A 27,974-nucleotide genomic window follows, 5' to 3' on the forward strand; every position below is an offset into this window, starting at 1 on the left:
TTCTCTCACTCTGTACCCATTAATATCCTTCAAAAATGATTGTTTTTTTGAAATACAGCTTCAAAAGAGAAATGTGATTTTCCCAGCATGCTGAAACCTTGGGTGGTATGCAGTGTTGTCACTAGCCATATAATTTAAAATTAACACCATTGACAAATGCTGCTTTAAAGCTTCTATTGAAAAATCATAACTTGTAAGTGCGGTAGGGCTTTTTTGCTGATCTGGATTTACATTTGTGTAATTTACAGTTAATAACTGGAGAGATCTTGTTATAGCTTGATTACTCTTCTTCTGTATGCCCCTTGTTTTGTATCCCGTTATTCACTCAAAGAACTTAATTAAATGAATCAGAGTATAAGCTCACATTTGCTGCAACAATCACAATTCCCCATAGATAATTTTCTTTGGCTGATCTTGCTGGGATTTCCAGGAAAGTTCCCAGAAACTGTTTCACAGAATAGAGGGATTTCTCTTTTTAAAACCCTTTTTTGGTGTTACACAAATTTGAGCCCAGAAGAGTTTAATTTTTGAGAAATAACCATGAATACTACATGCATGTGTGACTGTATAATAACAAAATCTTCAGAATAAATTGCATTTAAGTTGAATCTTATTTGATTTTTTGTGGTTGGCTTTGGAAACATTTGGTAGTTATTTTCCATTGAAATTCACATCCTCTTGGGGCAGCAATGTGTTTAAGTTCTTCTGTTATTTCTGCTCTGTAATTTTAATTTAAAAACTTATTTTCAATTTTTTTTCTCTTTGCTCTGTTGTGTGTACTTATCTTTCACATGGCAATAAATAATTCTGCATTTGGTATTGGTGGTCTCGGTCTTAGCGTGCATGTATTTGTGTTGAAGGGCTACAAAATATATCCCAGTAAATAGCATTCTTCTTTATTTTGAGAAAGAGAGAAGGAAGGGTTCTAATTTATATCCATATTGCTGAAATAAAAATGTGACCTCTCTATTCAAGAACGTGGCTGTAAATTTTCAAAATTACTTATATGGCTTAAGTGACCCATTTATAGATGGCTAAACTGGGATATTTTTAAGAAATAAATTTTTAGAGAAGAAGGTTCAAGACTGCAGCAATTTGGACAGGACCAGCTGGCCCCAAAGAACCAGTAAAACTCTCAACTGCTGTCTGTGAGTACAGTGCAGTTCCCTTGGTTTCTGTTGCTTTTGTTGGGTCAAGATGCTTGATTTCTTGATTCTTGTTAGACATTAAATAATACTGAATTATGCCTCAGTGTACTGACAGTCTAATGACAGGCATTAAAGAGATGAGGCACATGGAATGAGTCACAAGGGAGAATTTGTTTTGGGATTTTGGTTTTTTTTTTGCTTATTAACAATTAATTGAAGACATTTCTATGAGAGCAGGTGAAAGCTTCCTCCAAGCATGTAGCAGACTGACAAGGTACAAGTCAGCTTGAATCCAGAGGCTGTGTCACTGGGTCAGTGTTCCACTATTTAGCAAGAAATGGTAGCTCAGGCAAAGTCACCTGTTTGACAGTGCTGCACAATGTTCTGCTAAATGCTGGGTTGCTTCTTGCCAGCCTAAAGGGAAGAGTGACTCTGACTTTTCACACATTCACAGACATGCATCCATTTCTGCGAGTATCAAAGGCTTATTCTGAGGGTCCTCAAAGCAGTCCAGTCATCTCCAAGGAGGTTTGTATCATAGCCCAAGAGCTCTAACTAGAATATATTGAGGCTAAGTGTCATACCTAGGAGCTCCAGCTGAAATATGGTTTCAAATGGCAAATACTAAGTAAGAAAGAGATCCTGCTTCCAAAACTTGAGTCTGAATTGGGATAAAACTTAGATGGAAATGATCATCCAGCCCAATCTCTTGCCAAAGCAAGATTATATCCTGCAGGCTGTTTTCTAGCATTTGCCAATCTGGCTATAAAAGCACCAAACAAATAGGCTCCATTACTGGGAAGAGTCTGGGAGGCTGTTCCATTGTTTAAAAGATGTCATGCCAGTTCATTGTTTTCTGAAATTAAGTATTTATTTTTTTTCTTATCTTAGTTACATCTTATCCTTGGTTATGTTCTGAGATACCAAATTAAAATCTGACATTATTAAAGGCAATATAGTTGTTGGCTCATACAATCTACCTTTGTGTCCTCAAACCCAGAGTGTTGATCACCCAAGGGAAAGAGCTGCACAGCTGCATGACCATGATTATTCTATGTAACAGGGGCCACGGCAAATGATGGCTATAAAATACCTTTTGCTGCCTTTTTGTATCTAGCCTTCTCTTTCCTAATTAATAGCTTTCTCCATCCCATCACAGCTTTTGTTGTTCTTCAGTGAGTGTTTGCCAGCAGCTGTATCTACTTTAATAAGTAGTGTGGCCTTGTAAGAGTGTGGGGTGAAAACAACACAGGACCTATAGAGTAAAATGTTTGGTGCTGAGGGCTTAACATCCACAGTCATGCATGCTTCAAGATTTTGGAATAGTTCTGGGCTGGTCCCTCAAACTGCATGTATGTACTGGTTGGAAATCATTATATGCACTTCTGGAATGCATTTTCTTATATAGTTTTGTCTGAAAGCCTGTGAGTGTGTTTTGTTATGTGAATCAGAGCATAATATGTAAGGATGAACTAAAATGCTGGTGCAGATACAAACCAGATATTTTTCAGAGTCTGTTGTCCAGAGCTGAATGCAGCTTTATATATCAACAGGAGAGATTTGAGTCAGACATCAGGAAAATGTTTTTAATGGTAAGGGCAATGAAGCACTATAGAAGTTGAATAAAATCCATGCTGAAGTGTTTCTAAAAAAAGGATAAACAAAACATAATTTACTAAGAAGAAAGATACAGTTGTTCCTACACAGAGAAACAGAAATGGATTTGGTCAGTTTATGGCATCTCTTCAAGCCAAATTGCCCCTGGAGAAAAGGAGGTGGTGGGGGGAGGGGGGGGGGGGTAGGGGGTGGGACGAGGACCTTATTGCTCTCTAAAACTACCCAAAAGAAGGTTGTAGTGAGGTGGGAGTTGGGCTCTTCTCCCAAGTAACAAGAACAAAAGGAAATGGCCTCAGTTTGTGCCAGGGAAACTTTAGATGGGGTATTAGGAAATATTTCATTATGAAAAGGGTTGTCAGGCACTGGAAGAGACTGTCCAGGAAGGTGGTGAAATCACTATCCCTAGGAGTATTTTAAAGATATGTAGATTTGGCACTTGGGGACATGGTTTAGTGGTGGACCCAATGAGTTTAAAGGCCTTTTCCAACATAAACCATTACAGGATTCTATGATGGGTGTCCCCTTTTTTTATGCATACCAGTTTCATTTTCTCCAGTATTTTAATTTTGTGTCCTTCCTCCTGCTATTCATTATAATTTTCTCTTTTCCTTGTCTGTTATTTATAACTTGGGCTTGTTAAGCTACATCCTGGAGTCTCATTGAAGACAATTTACTCTCCCAGATACCAAAAGTTTTCAATAAAATTGACTCAAAAATAATGTCTACCAAATAATGTACATAGTAGGTGATAATCTACTGTGAGCCAGATTTCAAAACACATATCATGTTTTCTTCAGGTCAGTTTAAATTCAGGTTCAGATGAGAAATAATCACAAATGCTTTACTCAACTGATGGCATATAATTGTTTCCCAACATTAATTTGGTCAAGTGGAAAACTTCATGTTAATAAAATTGCCACCATTCTCTTACTCTATATTGTAAAGTGTTGTGAATTCCATTCCATATTCTGTGTATCGAGATGCTCAGTGTTGAGAAAGAAGTGTCTTGAAAGAGAACTGCACCCCACAAAATACGCATTTCAGAGCCAAACCCCAAACAAATCCTACTCCTAAGCCTCAGATCACTCAAAAAGTGACTCAATAAATTTTGGCTTCTCTACGATTGAATTTAAGTGAATTAAGATATTAAGACCTTAACTCACTAAGATTTCTTTTAAATGCCTCCCTTCTGTATAATAATTTTTTGATTTACGTATTTTCTGCTGTGGCTTGTGAAGATTCCAATGTCCCAAAAGGACAGGCCTTTTAAGTGGATGGTACAGGTGTCCAGTTTTGACATAGAGAAGCAGTCTAGACTTGCCTCTTGGCTGCTGTTTAATGCAATCTCTGGAAAAATGAAAAAGTAGACTTAAACCTACCCTACTAAAATGTTTTAAAGTCCAGGTCACTTATTTCCCAATAATCTATCTTAAATCTGATTCCTGCTCTAAAGATAACAAAGATTTAGAGATCCAAGGCTATTTCATATGTGTTCTTTTGTGCTTTCTGATGATATTTTATTTAGAAAAAGATATACTTTTCTTTGTAAGGTATTTCTGTTTTGCTGGGATAAATAATATTCAGAAATATTTTCTTGATGTCCAAAATTATGTGTATACCTCTATCCATTTCTGATACTGAATTGGATAATGTTAAAAAAGAACAATAAAGGGGGATGTTTTGCTACAAACATTAGTTTTGGAATGAAAACATTTTCATCTATGAGGCTCCATTTGTTCTGCAGTTAACAAATACTTCAATTGACACTGTTGTCAAACCAAGGACATAAAACTGAGAGTGTGATACGTTATCTACTGCCAATTACGTAAGCTCATGATGCATAAGTTATTGCAAAAAATGAGGTCATGACCCCTAAACCGACTCCTTTTGAAGTTGTAGTTCTTTATAAAGCCTTGCGCATATTTGTATATTTTAGTTGGTTAACTCTTAACTGAATTTATGCAATTGCTTATGAGAATGATTGTATGGCATTTAAGAAAAAGCAGACTCTTTCATCTACAGAAATACTGATTTGTTGATATGCTTATAGAGAGGTGAATCTGACTAAACCATGGATTTTAGTTCCTAATCAAAGAACTTAGATTAAGTTCCTTATCAAAGAGATGCTTGAAAATAAATATTTTTGACAATCAAATGTAAATATTAAAGCTATTGCAGTATGTTATCTTGCAGTGAGCAAGAGGATTAGGACTCAACCTCTCCAGTCCTTGTCTTACCTTTTTTATGATCTTTTTTGGCAAAGCTACACTAATCACTGAATTTTCCCTTTTGCTTTCAGTTCTCTTTCTGTATGACTAATATGACTAAAAGTAATGTTTACCATGTGAAAATAGTGTGTAAGTAATAGACTTAAACCTTCATTTGAAAAATGCCAGCAAAACTGGGAAGAGTGTTAAGTGAAGAAATCACTCCACTTGGAACTGGAACAGTGAGGTCCTTTTTCATGTCTCGGGCAGATGTTCCAGAAACTTTAAGAATAAAGATATTGTGATGCTAAATATACTTAGCACCTTCATTCTAATGCAAGGGGTTTGTTAGAGGATCATTTAGCTAACGTTTTTTTTTTAATTTAGAAAGAAAAAAAGTATGACTTTTAAATATTATTTCTTTTCAAAACTTGGTGGAATTATGACCTTTGAGATGATTTAACAAAGCCTCTCCTAGAACAGCTAGTAGTCCTTGCTCTTCCTCATTCAGGTCAAGGACTGAAAACCAGGTGTTTCATACTCTAGTATGAAACCACTTTACCAAGTGGTTTCCTTTTTTTTCCCTTGTGTTTTTGGGACCCCCTCAGCTACCTCTGTTGCTCTGCAACTTGCTAGCTACATATAAACAGTTACCTATTCACTGACCTGGGGAAAGACCAATGCAATAGTTTGATGGGCAGTCTGAGTTCAAGCCCTTGTTCAATCAATGGTTATTTATTTATACAAAATGAAACAGGTCCAACAGGAGATACAGAATACAATAATAGCCTGATATTTTGGTGGCCAGAAAGACTGCCTGGAATACAGGATTCTGACATCTTGCAGAACAGAAACTTGAAATCTGGACTCCTGTGCCACCAGTCAGTGTCTTGATCACAGGATGATTATCTAGGAGGGGTGGCAGTTTTCTTGCTCTTTGATGTATTTCATCCTAGGCATGAGAATCTTCCTCAGGTAAGAACTCTGTAAGAACTGGTAAGTGCCTGAAAAGGGTTTGGTCTCAAGAGACTATAATTTCTCAGTGAAAGAATGCATTGCTGTGAACTCCAACAGGGACATGACTAGAGTTTTCACGACCATGTAGGTCCAGAATGGTTTGTCCATTGTGAAGATCCATCAATGTCCTGAGTTTGAAGGAGAGGTCAACAAGCAGTACTGGAGGTCATAAGTCTCAGGAAGCCTGCAGAATGCCAAATCATATGTCTGTGTAAGTGTCAGACTTGTAAATCATCTGTTGGTACAAAAGTTTAACAATGGGGAAATGGTCACATACAAACATTCATTTGGGGATTAGGCTTATGAGTCTGGCTGCTTTTAAACACTTCAGCTGACATTGATATGAAACCAGGGCATTAAACCAGGAGCCTGACATGTGATCTGTTGCCAGTTGCCTTCAAATTACCATGTCTGATGAGAGAAAAAAAGAGATGAAGTGAATGGAGAAATGGGACAGGTCATCTGGACTCTGATAATTAATGTTCCCTAGAAAATAAAAGTTTTGAAACTTTCCTGGAAATGAAGTTTTATGATCTGCTACAACAGCCCACAGGGGGAATGCTGCAACCTACACATATTGACAATTGTGGTATTACCAGACAATTAATTTTTATGAGTAATTTCCAGAGCAACCCTCAACCATGCAGTCACGCATACAGTGGAACAGTGTGCCATGGAATTGAGACTCAGCTAAAGGCCAAAGATTATACAGATTTATTAATATTTGCAAAAAAGATCCTAACAGCAGAGAGCAAATTGAGCAACAGAAGGGGGAAGAAGGAATGGACTTGACAATAAAATGAGCTCTGTAAGGATATGATCCAGAGCATGGTGAACTCAACAGAAAGATTTCCCATTGATTTTTTAAGATCTTGGATAGATCTCAAGAGAAATGAGACACACCGTCTTAAACCTTTCCCCCTACTTTCTCCATCTGAATGGAAAATACATTCTTGTTCACAACTGGCATACCCTTTAGTGATCAAGAATTGCAAGCAAAATGTTGATCACATTTGAGATGTAGAGCCAAGAATCCCTACCTAAGCAGTCCCAGAAGTGGCTCTCCAAGGGCTAAGCAACTGGCAAATTCTCTCTAACAGTACCTTCATATTTGTATTAGACTCAGAATAGTCTTCCCCTGTACTTAATGTTGCAAACCCATTCTGCTTTCTCACTTAAAACAGAGAGAATAATGGAGTAACTGGATTTATAATTTCATTTCTCTTAAATCCTTCTCCATGAACACTTTACTTGCAAAGGTAATTTAGTTGTCCTCTACTTATGTTTAGTCTAAATAGTAATAGCTGTTACTTTTAAACAGCTATTAAATACTTCAGTAGTTCTTAAACCATGCCAAGGAATACTTGGAATAAAAACAATGAACAGAGATGACTGGACATGAAGTTGTAGAACTGAATTTGTTTATATATCATTCAGAAGAAAATAATAGTTCTGTCAAAGTCGCTGTTAAAGGCTATTAGAGAAAATAATATACTTTGCAGAGTCTACACAGATCATGGATTATGGCCCCAAGTGATAGATCTCCAAGATAAGCTTGGTTATCTATTTTCAAAATTTTTCCTTCTGTGGGAAAAATAGATTGCTGCCTAATGTAAGTAATGTTTGAGAAACTCATCCTGCTGTGGTAGCAACTCTTATTTCATCTTACACACTGAAGGACATAATTTATCTTAACACTAGGCATTGAGCGAGGCCAGCTATGGGGAAGTAGTACTAATAGGGTTTCCTTTTACTGCTGCACTCACTTGAAATATACAGTCAAGCCAAGCCTGGTTTAAGGACTCTGTTGGTTATTTTCTTTAACATGGTGTGAAAGACCAAGGCTGCTTTATTGCAATGGAAGGATAAGTTACCAGCAAGACGTGCTGAGTTGAGGAGCTGGTGACAACAAGAAAGAGAAATTGTCATTACTTCCCGTCACTTTGGAGATACAAGAATAAACTTCCTTACAGAGAAAACCAGAACATTTTCAATGGAGAATGCTCAATAGACAGTGCTACTGTTTGGTGGGTTGCAGCCTTCTCAGTGTCCAGCAGGTCAGGAGTGAGCACTTCCACATCACTCAGCACAAGCCTCTCACCTTGCCCAGGCCATACATGACTGGAGCACCTGCTTCTCATCTTCTTGTCAATCTGGATTCCATCTGTATCAGAAAGCCCAAATTCCATGGTCTGAGGATTTACCCACTCCCTTCACAAGCATTGCAGGTACTGGCTTTCACACTGTGAAATCACTCTGTGTTGCTTCCTCCAGGATCCTGTAAGGTAGCATCAGTGGAGACAATTGTCCTTCACCTAGCCTCAACACATACACAAACCCCTTAACAACAAGCACTGGCATCTCCTTCTGCAAGGTGATTCTGACCTAGGGGGCACAGCACGAGCACTGCCTAAAGCTTTGCAACAGAGCAGAAAATATGCAGTAGAATTGGATTAAAAGAACAAAAATGGAAAAGACCTGCAGTTTTCTGCTGTTACAGCACTGGACATGAAACAGCACTTCCAGTTTAAAGTCTGTCAAATGACGAAGCACAGATAGTGCATTTGGAGTTATCAGTTTAACTTTTGTCCCAGACCTTCCTGAGGACACTGGGAATCCCTCTATGTTTGATAAACCACAATAGAGGCTCTTTCCTCAAGGACAGGTAAACACATAGACATTAACAGTCAGGTTGTAAAGGATAACTGAGCTTACCCAAGGACTTGTTTTCTCAGGTTCATCTGCACTATCAGCTTGAGCATATCTGTGAAGGTCCCCTTGGGTCATGCAGGTTGCCCTCTTTGTCTTGGTCTCAGGATTTTTTTATCAAGTTCCCTGTCCACAAAGAGGTGCGGCAGAGTGATGCCTGAAAACCTGGTTCTGTTCACTCTATCAGTGCCACAGTAGATCTAGTTTTTTACCAGGATGCCCCAGTGACTCAAAGAATGAGGGGGACACAGACTTTATCTGTAGAAAGTATATTAAAAATCTGGTATGTTGCCACAAATAATGTAAGATGGAAAATCCTGATTCAAAAATCAGGATTCAAAGGTGAATATGAGTTTATTGAGCAGAGACAATTTAATCCATGCTGTGAAGCAACAAACCCACTAGTATCCTGATCTTGGTTTTATCTGGAAAGTGATGATAAAGGCAAAGATGATATTGTTGTATGTCTACGGCAAAATTAGTAGATTTTTCTGTGGACCCCATCCAAATACTACTGAAGCCTCCAGGAAAAAGCCCCACAAAACCTCACAAAAACAAAAGGTGCTTTTCTGTGCTTGCATACCAAAGTAGATGTGTATCGGTTTTGCTTTTAAACACAAACCTTAGGATGCATCCAGACCCATCCAGCACATGCTTACACAGCTGATGTGTACGTTTCTCCTTTTTCCACTCTCATCAAAAGGTTCATCAAAGCTGTGGAGATGTTTGATATTCCTGGTGAGACGAGGTCAGTGCCCCTCTCTTGGAGCTGATTCATATGAAGTGGAGGCTGAAAGGGGACAGAGGGCAGAGGGAGAGAATGGGTACTATTTTTAGCACAGAGACATTTATCAGTAGCCTTGGCATCACTGGAAATCAGCAAAGAGAAGTCTCTGTTGGGGACATGATACACGAAATAATATACAGAAGACATGTGGAGACCTGCAAATAGCAGACTCCCCTATGGTCACACCATTGACACCTGTTTGCATTCAGATTCTATCATACTTGTGTGCCAGTATTTCAGACTTACTATTTTTTCCCTTAGTCTTTTAGGGGGTAGCACAGATGGTGACTTCTCTTGTGTGTTTTGCCCTTTACACTTGTTTCTAGTGACCACCTGACTGCCTTCATTGTGGTTCTGTTCTTTTCAGAGTGCTATTGATTATATACGGCACTTTGTGGGAACCTGGTATAAAGGGACAGCTTTATAAGCCATCATGGCTTATAAAGGTATCTATTTTTATCAACCTGAGCAATTGTTGCTTAGAAAAAGAGACCCCTACTTCCCAGGCTGTGTGTTGCTGACCTCGGTTAGTCCGAACTCCTTTGACCTCAGTGCAGCTTAAGCGATGTGACAGCCGAGTCAGCCCCTTTAATTCCAGTCTTTGTGAGGCTCATGTGATAATCATGCACTTGCTCTGTCAGAGGAACCGGCAAAGAGTGATTCTGTCTGTACTTGCTCCCTGCAGCAGACCTCTTTCTTGCCTTCTCTCTTCCACCAGATTCCTTTCATTTCGTTGGTTCTATTCAGGAACAAAGAGGACTTTGTTGAATTGCCTTTGTGGTTTATTTTCCTGAGCCTTGGAAGATAGCAGACTTTTGCCACCATTTTATCCAATCCTTTATCACATGCACAATACCCTGAATGCTTAACGGAGGCTAGTGTGTGTTAGCCTAACTATCTGCTTTTTTTTTTTTTCATGTTTGAAGCCAAGGCTTACTTCTGGATGCCAAGTTAGGAATAATGGCTGGAGTAAAAACTCAGGGAGGGGTCTGTCCATGCGGCTGCAATAAAGGATTCAGTCAGAGGAGCTGTAGTCATCAGTAGCTTTCATCTTGTTTTTCATGTTCTCTGGTTTTACTAGGCCCCCCATGCCTATGTAGAAATCTATTTCTTTACAGGTGTAGAACACATCTTCATCAAATGGTCTTCGGCACATGTTCAAAAAGAGATAAAAATGCATTGGCTGGCCACTACAGTTGTTAATATTTTGCAGTTTTTATCTGAGCCTGTAAAAGTGTTTTGACATGCTAAGGTGCTGCAGTCTGCACAGATGCAGAAAGGCAGTTCAAAAGAGTGAGATGAAGGACTCTAATTTATAGATTTTACCATAAAAGTCTTCTCCAAATCTCAGGACAAGTCAGTAGTGTGGTGAAGACTAAAAAGAGCAGCTGACTCTGATCTTCTGCCCTAACCACTGTCCCAGCTGCTTTTCACATGACCTGCCACTCTACCTATTCCCAACATATAGCTCTCAATGTGTTTTCTTTATTTAATGCATCAAAACATGTTTTTTAAAACAGTGGAAAATGTAGCCATTACTCAAGGCTGTCCTTGAGTGATGACTTTGTCTGTTTTGTCTATTGCCAGAAGGACACAGTGTGGTCCTGGAGTCTCTGGACAAGGTAATCACTGAGAATTGCTTCATCAAACCTCTTCCCATGAGGGAAGAGATCTATAATCTTTGTTTTTAGTGGAACAGACTAACGTATCTGAAAGGGTAGTAGGCATCAAAATACAGTGCTTCTGAACTCTGTTAAAAAAGGTCGGGCAGTGTTTAATCCCGAGAGTGATCTCATGGACCTTGAGAGAATTTCATCAAGGATGTAGTTAGTCTGTATTTTGCAATAATCTGAAGGAAATAAGCTTGACATTTCAGAGATAAAGCTCACAAGCAGTACCATTCCAGTCACCCAATGTTCTTTGTAAATGGGATTTCTGTGCTGTTTATTTCTAAAAAAGTCTCATGTTCAAAACCTGAAACTTTCAGCCCTTACTTGAGCAAAAATTACACAGAAACCAGCATGAATAGTGCCTAGAGCAAAGTGAAATAAAAGCTGGAGGATCTGGTGCTGTGTTATTTGGCTCGTGCTGCAGAACTTCAGCGAATTTGTCTCTAGTGAGAAAAGTGAGCAGTTTTGACAGCTTTTATTATATTGAATTACAGTTACAAATAGGGGCATTGGTTTGCAGAACATTTGAAAGCATGATAAACACAGTCCTAATGAGAAAGATGTTTCTTTTTATTTGACAGAACACCACTGTTTTTTCTCATGCATACAAGTGCACCAAAAAAAAAAAAAAAGACCCGGTTATTTGAGGCAAAATTCCTGAAATATTATTCTCTAAATCTCTAAGCATTCACTTATTACTTTTTATTCACAAAAGTATTTGATGATTATATTGTCTACAAAAATTGTAGCAGTGATAAAAGAAAATAAAATTGTTAGTTCAAACATAGAGTACCACAGTGTTTTCTTACGAATTTAAGTATGAATTTAAAATCAAACACGCTTTTCAACATTAAAAATCTTATTGTCCAGAGGATAAATGGTTCTTGCAGGGAGGGAATTGCTTATATCCCTCATGCAATTATAGTCTTTGGGTTGTTTAACTCTGGTTTCACCCACCATGGTGCTTTTTGAACTTTAAAGCCTGCAGTGAGGAACTTGTACTGCAGAAGAAAACAATTTAACATCCACGTGCACATAACAGTTGTAGCAAGCTCACTGGAGAGAAATCTGTTTGTAAAGCAGCTAGTGTTATGGGTGCTGCTAAAAATAGCAATAATAGCAAGATAATTTTGCTTATCCACCAGTAACACTTGCAAGTGAAGGCATTTTGCTGCAGCTGTTAGGGATTCAATCACTTCTAACAAAGGTGTTTAGTCCAAGACGCTGGGATTTTACATGAGTGTGAATTTCACTGAAAACCATTTAGCTCTGCTGTCTGTTGTGCTTCTAAACTTGCATCCCTCTCCATCTTCTTTAAACATAAAGGGTTGCTGTTGCCTGTGCAGGTTCATTCTCTTATGCTGGTCCCACACACAGACCCATATATTCCATCACCTCTTTTACTTTTGATGGCAGTAAAATGGAACCAGGAGGTTATTGCTATTCACACAAGTTTTCACACTTTTGAGCCCTCCCCACAGGTACGTCTGTGTGTGCATGCCCTTGACACATGCATGTCCCTGCGAGCAAATGTGCTTACCTTGCTGGTTTTCTAATTTTCTGAGGAATTTTCAGGAGACTTAACTGAGCTTTGTTTCTGCTGGCTGAGCAACTTCCTTACTTCTTCACTTGCCTGTTCCTCTCTGTCCTCCCCGCATGCCTGCCTCAAACACTGCAGCCTGCTGAGATCAAGCCTGTGAGCCGCCCCGGGCAGGGACACCTCTCCTGGTGCCTCCTGACAGCATTGCCTGTTCTCTTCAAGTTCATCAGTCCAGGAACTCGCTCCTTGTGTGCTGATGCAGTGGGGTGCAGTACCAGCTGAGAGGAAGCTGCCACGAAAGCCACAGGAGCAGAATGCATATGGAAATGAAGCAAGACACGACAAACCTGCCGCTAGGGCAGCCTCAGCTCACCCAAACCGTGCTGAGCAGAGGTACAGCTGAAGGAATTTTTCATGTGTTGTCACATCCTCAAAGCTTGTTTTTCAGGGCATAGAAATGCTTTTTGTTGTCTCAGAAGCCACCTCCTGCACATTTACAACTTTTAAATCAGCCTCACTTGGATTCAGCAGAATTAGGGATAGGGAAATCCTATTAGGTCTTATTATCATTTGAGCTACTAGAGCAGTATTGTTCTATATGTTAATTTGCCAAGCACTCTGTTCCTGTTTAAATAACTCAGTGTAAACACCATGTAATTACTGTCTGTGCCTCTTAATACATATTAATATGTTTGAATAAAGATTTTTAGTATTTCCCTTAGAGTTCAAACACCTTCCTGCCTCTTTTTAAAGATTTAGCTATTCCTCCTCATCAAGAAGGTCATGTTAGTTTTGATGAGGCACTGGAGGGAGGGTGAAACTACACTGACAGCTTATGCCATATGTCCTTTAGCCAAAATGCTTTTGGACTGCCTGTTGAACCAACTGATTCCCTTAAGACAAAATGCAAAAGGAATATTGTCTCTCAAAACCTCTTTAGAAGCACAGTGAAGAAGGAAATGCCTACTTTGGCTTCTTGCACCCCACACAGATTATTCCCAGTGGCTGCTCGAAGTGATGCATGGGAGAGTACATGTTCTCCCATGTGCTCCAGCCCTTGGAGAGGTAGCATAGGTGGGAAAAAGCTACCATCACAGGCAGAGAATGAGTTTATTTGATTGAGATGATTTTAATCCAGTGCATCTACTCCCTGTGCAGCAGTCTGGTCTCTCAGCTCACGCCCTTGCAATCCCAGCTCACTGGAAGACACCTTCCCTTCTCTCCTTCTGCCAGCCATTCCCATCCAGTCACACCCTGGCAGCCTTCTTACTTCATGGTCAGGGTTTCTGCAGAGTGGTGTGCTCTGGCATTGTGTGGAGCACCTCTGGGATCTTGGGGCTGTGGTTAGCACTGCTGCAGTCCCAGAGCAATGAGGTGGCACCTTCCCTCTGCAGAAGAGTTGCTGCCCTGGCCACACTGAAACCTTCACTAATGACAGACCTAAAGTAAAGAGGTGTGTGCCCAAAAGTAAGGACCTTTACCTGAGGCTAGTAAAGATGCTGGCCTGATGCAAGGTGACATTCAGGTGGAGATCTTTTAATGCCAGGTGAGAAAGAAGATGCAGCCCTGGAAGTGTGTTCCTAGAAGAAAGGCTGACAGCTCTTACTGACACCATGGTGACACTCTGCCATGTTGTTACCAGTGTCCCCACTGCTCCAGGCAGCAAGCTGCCCAGTGAAAAAGGACCTGATGGTGCTGGTCGACAACAGCTGAACATGAGCCAGTGTGTGCCCAGGTGGCCAAGAAGGCCAGTGGCATCCTGGCTTATATCAGCAATAGTGTAGGACAAGGGCAGTGATTTTCCCCCTGTACTTGGCACTGGTGAGGCCACACCTTGAGTCCTGTGTCCAGCTTTGGACCCCTCACTCCAAGAAGGACATTGAGGTGCTGGAGTGTGTCCAAAGAAGGCCAATGGAGCTGGGGAAGGGTCTGGAGCACAAGTCTGATGAGGAGCAGCTGAGGGATCTGGGGGTGTTTAGCCTGGAGAAAAGGAGGCTCGGGGAGACCTTATTGCTCCTTACAACTAACTGCCTGAGAAGAGATTGTGGCGAGATGGGGGTCAGTCTCTTCTTTTTAAGTAAGCAATAGGATGAGACAAAAAGGCCTCAAGTTATGCCAGGGGAGGTTTACATTGGATACTAGGAAGCATTTATTCAACAAAAAGCTTGTCAGACATCGGGGAGGGGTGTGCCCAGTGGTGGGGTTGAGTCACCACACCTTGAGGAATTTAGAAGGCAAATAAATATAACACTCAGGGACATGGTTTAATAGTGGACTTGACAGTGCTGCATTACTGGGGGGACTTGATGATCTAAAGGTTCTTTTCCAACCTAAGTGGTTCTATGATTCTATGATTTTGTTGCTGTGGCTGGCGTGCAACATCATCAAGCTGGAGAGACATCCAGGGCCTGTTATCTGTGAGATGGACTTCTCTGCAGGCTGGTGGGTCATCAGGTCTCTTTATAGTGACAGTTAAAAACAGAGAGAGAGAACATGGAGACACACTTCAAAGAAGGAGATGAGTGGGTAGAAAAGGAATGAGGGAGCCAAAGCCATGGTGTTGGCTTAGGAATCTGGAGATATATGTGTATATTTGGTCGCCTTAGGGCTACCTCCCTGGTCTGGACAGAGACTGAAGTTCCTGGTGGCTGGAACAGAAGTGGAAAGAAACCTTTGTACATGCTATGTGACTGGCAGTGGAGCTGGAAAGGGACACTGCCTTGGAAGGAGCATGGGGGAGAGGAGCGAAAGATGGACGCTGCCAGAATGATTTCTTGGTGACCTGGCTTATGGGTGGCTTACTGGTGGCCTGGAATGGGTTATGCAAGAGGCTGCAATGACCTGTCCAGCCTGTCACCCCAGATTTGTCATGCTGAGGTCAAGTAGCTGATCACATGCTCTGCTGGGAGCTCGCAGGCAGCCAGACCCATACTTGTATTGATACAGTGCCTGAATCTCTGTAGGATATTGTCAGTAGAGTTTGCTCCGGTGCTGAAAAGTGTTCTACTGCCAATATCTGAGGTAGGATGAAAACCTTAGCTCCTATGGCACAGAACAGTGTTTCAAATAGCTGCTCTTTTGCAGGTGTCTGGTGTAGTTGCCAGTTATCTCTGAGCCTTCTGTTTAGGGCTTAGAAAGGGGAAGAGTGGAAATCTCTTTGGTGAGGTATTTCTGGAGGATACTAAGGAGTTCCATTAGTTTGTTTGGGTATTTGGAGAGTGCTCATAGGACAAGAACTTGTACCAGCCTTCTGCATTTTCAGTGGGCACATTGCATGAGCAGACCAGCTGGCTAACCTCACAGACCTCTATTGCAGTTGCACCCATAACTGGTGAGCCTTGAACAGGTTGTCAGCAACTGGTGAGAACTTAGAGTGGCAAAACTCTCTAAGGCAACTGCAGAAGTTTTCTCTTTCACTATAGGTTTGTAGAAGGAGAACAGCAGGAAGCCCTGACGTTGGTCTGATGTATACAGAAGTGTTGCCTCCACCAAGGGTAGCCCTACATGCACAGCACAAACTCTTTCAGGGAGAATGGACACCTCCTGTGAGCATGAAGAGACTGACATGAAGAGAGGATAACACCGTGTCCCATGTCTGCCATCAGTCTAGGACAGCTGCCCTTATCTATGGCATCAGTCTTGTCTATGTCTTGGAGGTCCACCTGAGCAAGTCTGTCCACCTGACACAATGGACTGTTTTTAAGAAGGCAGAACTTGTGATAGGTGGGAAATAGTAGCAAGGGCCATAGGGATGAGCACAAGCAACTTGTTCAATAGAGGTGAAACAAGTGGGAGCAGTGGTGATGCTGCTGCTGCCTGCACATTGGACAATGGATACCAGAAAGCTTGGAGCACACCTTTAATGTACTTGCTGTGCTGTGGAACACACAAGGGATGAGTGTGCTGTGTGGATCAAACTGGAGCTGTGCATGGGATGGTTCAGAGGAGGGGCTCACTCTGGTTGCTGCTTGGTGGAAGTAACCCAGCCAGTGAGACAGGCTCTCTGCATTACTGACACTGAGAGAGGATTATCTGCCCTGTTGCATTAACAGGGAATGGATTTGGACTTCCTAAGTCTAGGTTAGATTCTACTGCAACTCCAGCACTTGAATCTGTTTCTCATATTGTACATTATTCTCCTCTGAGAAATCCCTCTTTCTCTGTAAAAGAAACAAAAAGAATAAGCCATAACAGACTTTATTAAGTTATCCAAGAGATGTTGTGCAGGACAGTATCCCTGGAAGTCATCCCTTGCTCTGAGGAAAGATCACACTTAACTTGATTGTCCCTGAGAGAAATTCTTGTAACTCCTCCCTGCCACCTCCAGTGATACAGCATCAACTACACACTGAAGCTTCAAGGCTTTACTCCCCTTGCACCTTGCACTTCATTTATTTTTGGTCTCCTGACCTCAGAGTATCTTTGCAGCAAGTCAAGATTAAAATTTCTCATCCAACTCTTGCTGCATATGGCAATGCTTTCTTTTGGTAACAGCCTTTCCTTCATATTGGACAACTCTTTGGAGGCCTCTTCCTCTCTATCAAGGCCTCCCTTTTCCAAAGCACTTAATCTTCCTGCTGTGCTCCACTGGCCCCTCTGGCTCCTCTGCACTGCTCTTCTGGTGTGAGCTTTGTGTCTCTGTTGACCTTGTTAGCAATTTAGGTCTAACATTTGATGCTCAACACAAACCTAGGATTGAGGAGACTTGCTCCAAAGACTGGGATCCTGGCAGGGCTCTAGCATGTGGTGCTCCTAAAGAATAATAACTCCATGAGGATTTGGTGACCCCTCTGTAAGACCTGAGGAAGAGAGTGCTGGCCAAGGCCTGGGGAGTTCTGTGGCATGTTGGCCCTCCCTGCTCCATCTGCTTTCTATTGCGCTTGAAAAGGAAATGAACTGAGCTAAATGATTTCAAAGTGAAATTCTCCACACTGCCCTCTAATTCCATAATTGCCAGCTCCATGCAGTTCCCGGTACTAAAATGTTTAAAATAACAGCCTTTGAAAAGAGCCAAAGCTTCGAAAGGCCATGCACCACCTCTGCTGGAGTAGTAAAATGATGGCAGAATAATTTCCACATGCAGTGGATGGATGTTTGGTTATTTGGGGGTTGAGCATAGTTTCTTCGTTTGCCAGGAATTTCTCTAAGTTGGAAATCAAAATTACTTTTTCCTTTGTGAACTCTTTTTAAATGCTGTATTGACTGATGTATCAGCTGTGGTTCGGTCTACAGTTGATCTCTCAAACTTTCTGGTGCAAATTTTTGAACAGACAAAAGAAGCTTTTTATTTTTTAACATGGAATACTCTGCATCTCCATATGGAGAGAGATGTGAAATAATTTTTACTCTCTGCCCTTTGATCTGATTAATTTCTCATGTGCAGTTCTATAAATGCCTCTGTAGCAATGATAGCACTGGCTTGGTTTAGTCCGACATCCGTTAACAGCATCTTCAGTGTGATGTAACATCTGGGACAAGAAAGATCATGCTCAGCCGGTTGACAGCAGGCAGCCACCAAAGATGTGCTGGCCAGCGGTGGTTTGTACACCATGGCTCAGGAACTGCAGGCTGAGATGCTTCAGCATGTGAACCTGCAAGACTAATTGTGAGTTTTCCTAACCCATTAGCTGGTTTGTTTTGCATTCTTTCTCTAATGTTATGGAGACTTTTTCTCCACGCACACCTCATATTTTCTCTTCCCCTGTGTTTTTGGTGAGGGTTTTTTTATTTCTTGAAATCTTCCTCTGAAACAGTTCTGCATTTCTAGCATAATGTATCTACCAGCATGATTGACTTTGCTGTGTAGTATTGAGTCTACTTCTGGAATTCATCAAGTTATTGTCAAGACTCTTGTATATATTCTATTAAGTGAATGTGTATCTTGCCATGCCTTTAAACAACTCTGTTGGTTTTGACGGAGAGAATTAAACTTTTTTCTTAAAGTAAAAAACAACCAGAATAAAAATAGCAAGCAATCTTTTCAGCAATGAGCAATCAGAATTTATGCTCTCATTGCGCATGGCTCTGAAGATGTGATGATTCAATTCAGCTGAGCATCAACAAGATCAAAAGACTTTGTTGAAGTGTAACTGTCACTTTGATCAGAGCTGTATTGGAAACTTAATGAAATGAGTGGCTTCTTTTGACAGTTGCTTCTTTTGACTATTTCTAGTTGTGGTTGTGATACTATGGGAAAATAACCTGACCCTGCTGAGTCCAAACACTGTGGTTGGATTTTGGGTGAGAGATTAGATAAGGCTTTCCTTTTTTCTCCGGTAAATACAGTTGTCTTGAATTTTGGATCCATCAGCTGATTTCTGAAGTTAGACTTTTTTCTCTTTTTGTCCCGATCACAAGTTATTTCATTAATTTCAGATTTTCCAGCATTCTCAATAATTCTGAAATGCTGTTTCCTAGTCTAGGCAGGAGAAAGGCCCTAGCCTGAGACTTGAAAAATTTTGATAGAATTATGTGGAAAAATCTGTCCATATTTTGTGTGAGGGTTCAATGACCTAAGTTTGGTTTTGTTGCACTTCCATTATGCTCGACTTTATGAAATCACTGCGGAGGCTAGAGAAGACTGTAGGATGGAGTTGATTTGGGAGGTTTGAGTCAGGAATGAACAATGCAGGTCTCTCTACAGGAAGATTTTTGACTGACCCTTCCTTTGTGTTCTCTCACTCAGGTGGTGACTGAATTTGTCTTTGAAATGATTTACCCCCAGCTAAATATAAATGGCTGGAGACAAATCAACCTGCTTTTTTCAGCTTAATTCTGAAGTTATCTGTAAAACTCTTGGTTCAGTGTATTCTGCATTCTTTTTTGGATTGTGGTCATAATTTCTCTGGAAAAACCAATTTTTCTCCTCTTGCAATTGGGTTTTAACTCCTTTGAATACCTCTAAAAGCCTCAAATTTAAAATGACATTAATTTCCTCAAGTCTTTTCTTTTATCTTGTGGTCTAATCCTTAGAGCACTACCATATAACACACAACCAGATGATGATCTCAACTTTTAAGAAATGCTGGACAATCAGTAAGTGCCTGCAGACAAGGTACTCCAAAGAGTCTTCTCTCTCTTCCTAACAATCCTCTACAAACAGCAGCTGTAGTCATGTTCAGAGGTTCAACTGACTAGATTTGGGACAAATGAACATCCTGAATTTGGGTGCTCAGCTCTGAACTTTATGGAGTTTAAAATATGTATTGCATGATAGACTTGAAGCCTGATGGTAACCAGACCAGAGCTTCCCATCAGTGTAATTTTGCTGCTCCAGACATGGGGACCACCTTCAGAGCTGATGGTGCAAATGTTACACACTTGTCCTCACTCTTAGGGCACATGGCAGTAGCACTTGTCTTCAATGTATGGTTTTTTCATCAGAAGTCAGCTGGCAATTTTGCTGGTATTGACTCTCTGGTGATGCAGATAAGACGCCTGCCTTTTCCAGAGCTTGAAATGTCCCCAGGTCCTCTGCAGAATGAGCTTTGTGTGGAAATGTCCATGTATTTTTTTTCCCCAAAGTGACACCTTTCAACAAGGGTTGGTACCAGGTTTCTCAGAAAAATTAAGCAGATGGCTAAAGATTACCTTGTGGCCTGAGGGCTATGGCCTTTTGAAAGAATCTTGTTTAAAGAAACAAGTAGGAAAGACCCAAACAGGAAGAGTAGTTTTGAGTTGCCTTCAGCAAAAGGAGCACTTAGTAGCAGAATGGTGCAACACCTTGTATCCCTCACAATGAATATATCTAAATTCTAATTTCCTGAACTCTGGAGAGGAGTCAAGTGTCTGAAGAGAGTTTCTTTGCTCACGGGTCCAAAACTTCTGCATTCAGAGAGCCGGGCAGACAGCTTGTCTCCACTTTCCTCGGGAGTGCGTTGCCAGATCTTGCCTGGCTGCTTCTGACAGCCGGTATTTCCCACTGCAGAGCCGGCTGCTGCCTCCTCTTGTTGTCTCTCAGCTGCCTGTGAAGCCCAGCAGACAGTTTGGACCCTGCCATTCACCAGACATATTCACTAGCCCATGTCCAGTGTCTGCCATAATCCCAGCATTTGCCAAACAAAAGAGAATATGGATGTTCCTGCATTTCTGCTGAACAGACGTGCTCCCCACAAGTCCTGGTGATGCAGTGTGACTGCCTGGCTTCCACTGTCACAACCACGGGGATGAGCCATGAAATTTCCTCCTTATTCCTAGGTTGCTTTCTGCCCTGAAGCTTGAAAGCGTAAAGCTTTCCAAAGCACTTGGCTTTATCAAATGCTTGTAATTCTGTGTAGTTTTTATTACCCATGTGGAGGTTTCCACCAATGTAACTTCATGGATTTCTAGCAGAATAGTCTTGATTTCTAGCCATGTGAAAAGAGGATCATATTCCAGAACTTTTCAGCCTGGGACAATTATGTTTTCAATTGGAAACAACAGCATTTTGTCTATAGACATTTTCAAACCTAAATTATTCTGCTATTTGAGCTCCACCAATTTATTTCATTGATATTTTGATTTCTTGGCCTGTTTTTGGATGGAAATGAACGTTGAAATAACAAGATTCCCTCCAGATTGGAAATTCTGTCTTTTGATTAGGTTTTATGCAGCATGGGATTCTTTTGTCTCCTAATTTAACACATACACACATGTATATATATACATCTCTCTATAATGAGCACCTTAGGACCCTAAATAAAAGTTTATTACAATTGAGTGTTACTTGTAACTGCATTTGGCAATTGACCAACAAACGGAGAAATGTCCAATTTTAATCCAGCAGGAATTGTATAGTAACTTCATGAATAAGCTTCATATTGATCAACTCTCAAAAATGTCTTATAAGGAATGCAATAAATACTTGAGAATAGAACACTTGTGTATTTACAAGCTAAACACAGCTTGCAGTGAAGAAAGCAAAAGAAGTAAAACCATGATACCCAAGTCAGTCTCGTGTCCCTGAGATTTTTCTGTGTGGGAATTTGGCACAAGCAGATCTACTATGGCAAAATTAGAGTGTTTTGAGCATGCTGAACATCCCTTTTAAGCTCCCCCAGGCAGCTGTTTAACACTCCCTTCTTGTTGCTGCATTCCTCCTCTTCATCTCTGATGTTTGGAGCTGTTGCTCTGCTGACCTTCCTCTTTCCCAAATCAACTTCTCTGCCTTGCAACCCTTTTTTTCCTTTTTTTTTTTTAAACAAAGGCTGATCTAAGTATCTTTAAGCGTTTAGTTCAAAACCTTAATTTCACATTTTACTTTCCCCACTTCCTTCTCTTTCCCTCTCTATCCCAGGCTTTTCAAGACTGTGGCAATTGCTTTTAGGAGAAGCCCGTGAAGGGAGACAAGGCAACCAAGAGGGCATCTTCATGGTTAGGAAAACACAAAGGAAAGTAATTTCACTTTGTCTCTCCCCCTCCAGCTAATACCAGAAGCTTTCTGTTGAGACATGGCTGCATGATAGCTTAGGTGCTCCTCTTCCCTGGGGGTCTGCGGGAACAGTGGGTGTTGGGCGCCTCTGAAAAATCCTTCTTCTTAGGAAGCCCCGCCTAGAAAGGCTGGGCTGGGTCAGGCTTGGCCCCACATGGCTACAGGTCGACTCTGAATTGGGCCTGTCTCACCTGACATATGCCAACCCAATGGCTCAGCTAGTCTTTGGCTATTTTTGTCTTTTCTTTAGGGAGACAGCTTGACTGCTTAACACAGTGCTTAATTCTCAGGTCATGATCTGCATGTCTTCAGGTCATAGGGGAATTTTGGCTGGCCAATTGTTAAACCTTCTGTGTTTATAAGCATTAAACCTTAATGTGGTTACTGCTCGCTGCTCTCTGTGTTTTGTTTCAGTCTTGTGAAGACTGTGACATTAAGCTTAAGGGCACTGCAGACAGTAACTCAAGCTTTATTTAAGACATGGCAGATAAAAATTTTTCATACTACTAACATATATGGTAATGTGGGACACTTTATGCTGTATAAATATGAAACTAGCATGTTATGAAGATAAGGTATTTGATATTTTCTTGCTAAGGAAAATATTTAATTATTTTTATAATTTTGATTTGTACATAATTAAAATCCACCTTATTTTGTTAGCTTTTGTGTTAATTAAGGAATGGAATCTTAAATTTATTTTAAAAATAAAACCATGTCACGCAGTCATTTCTACACAATGTGGGAGTGCTGACCCCTTTAGTCACTTGCAAAGAACATTTCTGGTTGGCTTTTCCAGCTGCTGCAGAGCTGGCAGGTGAATGACATGTGGGGAGGACTCACTCTCTTTAGTCTTCCCACCTTCTTATTTCTCTGATAGCTTTGGATCAGCACAAAATTCTTTTCCCACTGAGCATCTGCTGACCTCAGTGATCTGCTGAAGTCAATCAGCCTCTGCTGACCTGAGTGATTTCCCTAAGAGCTATTGTTTATAGGGAGGCTTTCCTGTCCTTAAGACCCCTATGTTAAGGGCCTGTCCCAAACCTCACTGAGTCGATGGCAAATCTAACCTACCTAAACAGGCTTTAAATTGAGTCTTATTGCAGAATTTGCTAGTGGAATACAATGGGATTTTGTGTCCTGGCACGTTTCAAGCAGAAGTGCTTTTCTGCTTCTGGACAAAGAGAGTAAAGCTTTATTTGTATGGGAGGGGATAAGTTCCTGATGTGGGTCCAAGGACGTACTTGTATATAAGAAGCCATGAACAACTCCTTTGCAAGCTCTGAGAATTGTTTAAAAAAACACTTGGCAGTTTTTAATCTTACTACAAAAATGTGTGCAAATCTTATTTCAAGGTAAGTGGAAAAAAAACAAATACTGAGCTATTAAATTTAATCTCTATCCAGAACACTGTAATAAACAAAGAAGGAAGAAAATACCTAAGTACCAAAGAACCATGCAAACATACAAGGTCTTTTAAGTTCATGTTTGCCTGGACTCCAACCAATGCCTGGTTGCACACTATAAATTTGCAGGTGGTATTTCTGTTTGATTTCATTCAGACCTCCAAAGCTACCTCTTCTCCAGGTGGAGATGTGTGGAGGTGTTACTTTACTGAGCTATATGAGAGGGTCTTACACAAGTGCTTGGATGAGGTCTAGCTGTAAAAAGCAGTGATTATTTTGCCTGGTATGTACTGTTTAAGGGACAAGACCTATAAAACAAGGTACTTTGCTGTTTTCCATGTTATGGAGCAACTGCTGGCATGTTACAATGTGTTATTATTGGAAGTCAAATTCTGATCTCATTTTAAATGTACAGATTTTATAGAATATGAGAGGCTTGGATGTGTGTAAATGAGGTCAGAAGTTTACTTCATTTTTTTAGAAATTTAAAGTGAAATATAACCATAGAAAAACAGAGGTGAATGGGTCCTCAACAGAACCTCAATCATCGGTGTGTAACAAAGTAGGACCAATTATGCCCGAGTCAGTCCCGTCAGCTGTTCATTTAACTTGTACTAGAAGATAACACAGTAAAGGAAAATCAAGATGATATATTCCAATGCCCAGATTATATATTCCAATGATTCCCAGTTGGGCTTTTCTTAAGTCAAATCTGAATTTTTCCTACTAAAATCTTAACCCTATTCTTTTTTGTCCTATTTTGCAGTATCACACTCCTGATTTTTGTATTGCTAGGAATATTTTCTTGTGTTGTCTGTCTGGAGGTGTTCACAGACATGTTTTCCAACAGAACAATTGTAATTTAATTAAGGTGCTATGAGGCAACAAGAATAGAAACTATTACGTCTACTAACAACAGTCATATCTCTGCTTATCAGCGTAACAGCAAAACAATTTAATTAAATGCATTGGCTCAGTCAAGTGAGTTTGCATTCTGAATTTGCCATTCCTGTTAATGGAGCCAAATTTGTTTATTTTTAGGGATTCCAGAAATTCATGTAACCATTTTCCAAGAATGGCTGTTGTCAGCAGACTGATAGTAGTATTGAATCATTTTTGCTGGTTGTAACAAGGATTTCTATTCCTGAAGAGGTATCCATTGAAAGGCAGGAGTACGTGCAGTTACAGACTGTGATGGGCATGTATGGTGTTGATGATGTGAAGAGGACAGAGGGGCCTTTAAAAGAAAACCAGCCAGACCACAGAGAGAAGGGGATTCAAGGTAGGGCACCATGGACTTGGCAAAGGAGATGAATATTTTGTCCCTGCAAAGGAAACTTTCTAAAAATGCCTCACTGTTGGCTCTGCTCCACTGACATTAGTGAAGCTGGAAGACATAGTAATAGCCTAAAAGATCAAAAGCATGAGTGGGAGTTCTCTGCTGTGCCATACTGGTGGAGCTGGAGACTGGCTCAAAACAGTGGGGAATCCTTAGCGAACATCCCTACTGTGGACAGGACCCCATGGAGCTTCGAGGAGTCAAATCTGCAGGAAATAAAAGGAGGGTGAGGGAATGCTAGAGATGCATTGCAGACCATTCCTAACAGGAGTAAAACTGAACATAACTCAAAATATGATATACGGAATATAATTGAAAAATATGTTTTTTGAATGAACAATAATCTTTAAATCATTTAGTGTGTGTTCTCTGAGCTGTAGAATGTTCTGATTGTCAAGGCAATTAGCTTTTAAAAATAGTTATTTTTTTAGATTTTAATTACATGCTGCATTTTGCCTTTGTTATTAGATGGGGTCAGTAAGGTTACTGAAGTAATTATTGCGCTCTGCTTGGCACTGGTTAAAGCATAACTGGAGTAACTGCATTCAATTCTGTATGAAAAAACATGGACAAATTGAAGAATTTAGAGTGGAAGAAAGATGGTAAGAAGTCTGGCATTCAGATCTAAGAGGAAAGGTTAAGATAACTTGGCACCTTTAGCCTAAAGGCAAAAGTAGAGTGTGGGGAACATAACAACGGGAGACATAAAGGAATGTTATAAAGAGGACAAGGATCAATTATTCTCATTAGTCAACAAAGATGGGACAAATAATAATTGGCTGAAGCAGAAGGGAAGTTTTAGGTTAAATATTAGACAAAACTGTAGAAGAACTGTTTGGCAGTTGGACAAGCTGCCAAGAGCTGTTGGACAATCACTGTTGTTGGAGTTATTTGAGGCCAGACACCCATCTGCAGGAACAGTTATAGAATAATTAGATCAATCCTGCCACAGACAGAAGGGTAGGCAAGGGGTCCTTCTGGCCTCAGTGACCAAGATTTTGTTATGGATCTACTTTTTCAGGATTCATGCCCACCCTCTGTTTTGTAAACTATGGTGTCTGCTACAGCCTCCACTAAAACCAGGAAGGAGAGCAACAATTTAAAGCTGCTCTTCACAGGGTCAGAAAACATGTGAGACATAAAATTATCCCCTGATCTGTGGCCATGCATTTCTTTTTATGGCTTCTTAGAATGAGACTTCCTCTCCTCTGGGTGTCTCTCCTTTGTCCCTTTGAAAATATGGGCTCTGGGAGCATAAAGTAGCAACCAAAACATAGTAAAATGTCTTTGGACTTATTCATTGCTATTCACTTCTTTGTGGCAGCTTTTAGAAGTTGAATTGTAAGTAATGTCTGCGTTTTATTGACAATATGCTCCTCATCTTCCCTGCTACTTATATGGAAGAAACCAGTCATGCCAAGTGAAGACTCTGCCTTCATGGTGTCAGCAGATCCCTTCCCATGGATCTGTTGAGACGCTGAAAACAAAGCAAACCAGGAGTAACTCTACAAAAATTTGCTGTGCTATACAATATTTGCCAGCTCTATTGGATCCAAAGATTGGCCTGGACAGGTTCTTCTTCCAACCGCATAGTGAATGTCAAGGCATGGCTCCAAATACTGCTCACTGTGTTTGCAAGCAGAGCAGATCGTTTTTAGAGGTCCATCACACTGTTTTCAGCACATCCAAGACTGGAATCTGGCTGCATGATGGACAAAAAATGAGATGGCTTACATGTGCTCTGAAAGGCACTGCAGAGATGATACAAAGGGCAGTGAGCTAATTTGTATTGCTAAGAGTGGTCTTAAAATGGTAATTACATATGCAATTATAAACCATGAGCCCAGCTTGTTTATTTTTTCCCTCTAGTGCTAATGAAAAACAAAGTAGTCTTAGTGTTTTGTGAGATCCTGGTGCAATGCAAGCAATCATTTGACTGGCTAACTGGGAGGCAGAGGCACAGTAGGACACTGGTTGTGTAGGAAAGGAAAGGAAAGGAATTTAGGAAAGGAAAGGAAAAAAAAAGTAACGAGTAAAGAGAGCCAGTGACAAAGATTTTAAATCCCCAGAATAACGGCAAAGTTGTACTTATTTGCTAAGCCTCATAACACTGAGCAACCCCTAGTGTCTGGAATGCCTTGGCTGGCTGTGCTCTGTCCACTTCTAGCTGGTAATGTTATCTCAGGGATACAGGGATATGTCCGCAGTGGAGATTACCTCTCTGCTGAGTCAGGAGACCAGAAAACAGTCACAGAGCAGGAGATGCTACTGCAATGTGATGCACCACCCAATGTGCAAAGTGAACAAGCCCATGACCGGAACCATGGAATGCCTTCTCTAAGCTCCATTGTTCTTTTTTTATTCCACAGTCCTATTTCCTGTGACACAAAGCAAAAGGTGCTGAGGTGCTTTGATGGGGGTGGGTAGGAGGGCTACCCTGTGACTTAGGTACATTGGGAAATCTAAGCAGGCAAAAGTCCCCCGGGGGAACTGGCAATGAGTCTGTGTGATGGCTGGTTACTTCCAGCCAAGAGGCAGGAAGGGCTGATGGTCTTGCAGTTTGCTCCCTTGTACGCCCAGGGGCTCAATGTGGAACCATGGCAGTCTCATCTCCAGACTTCACTCTTCCTCACTCTGAGGATTCTCATATCATCTTCCGCAAAGTGTATAAAGGGACAGGGAAGATGTTTCATGCAGGCCTGGTTTTCTGCCTTAGTAGTTTTGAAAGAGGCGATTTCATAGCATTAGGTCGGTATTTCTTTTCTAAAAGCAGACTGTACACTTAATGAAAAACTAATATTTAACATTCATTTAAAATAAGCAGACAATGGCCTTTGAATTTAGTTATCCTTGGAAAATATTGTTGATCTATATACATGTCTAACAGGCCATGCATCTAACAGGGGAGGAATGAACGTTTTTCTTCTGTAACATCTATTAATGAGTCTACGTGCAAAACTTCATCCAATGGTTTTTGGAACTATAAACCCTTCTTTTCTTGGCTTAGCTCTTCAGGCTTTGCTAACCCACTTTTTGTTGATGCTGTGTCATCCTGGACTAATTCACATGTGAGTGTGAGGGGGAAGTGTACCTTCACCACCCCCTCAGTGCTGAACTGAAGCAGC

General features: G+C 40.8%; 1 long non-coding RNA gene across 4 annotated transcripts in view; it reads right to left on the bottom strand.

Moving 5' to 3' along the window:
• Positions 1-2,983: 2,983 nt before the first annotated feature.
• The window catches only part of LOC104686586, a 50,960-nt gene continuing 25,969 nt past the window's right edge, over positions 2,984-27,974 (bottom strand). Inside the window, exons 1-4 of one of the 4 annotated variants that reach the window (XR_005601970.1) lie at positions 12,696-14,634; positions 10,008-10,224; positions 9,321-9,488; positions 2,984-8,267 (exon numbers count right to left, since the gene is read on the bottom strand). This is a non-coding gene — a long non-coding RNA (uncharacterized LOC104686586). Of the gene's footprint in view, positions 8,268-9,320; positions 9,489-10,007; positions 10,225-12,695; positions 14,635-27,974 lie in introns of those variants that run through there. The other 3 variants (XR_002043644.2, XR_002043637.2, XR_002043640.3) reach the window with 3 other exon arrangements.

Source organism: Corvus cornix, chromosome 5 (genome assembly GCF_000738735.6).
Source record: "Corvus cornix cornix isolate S_Up_H32 chromosome 5, ASM73873v5, whole genome shotgun sequence".
In the NCBI taxonomy this organism is placed as follows: Eukaryota; Metazoa; Chordata; class Aves; order Passeriformes; family Corvidae; genus Corvus; species Corvus cornix.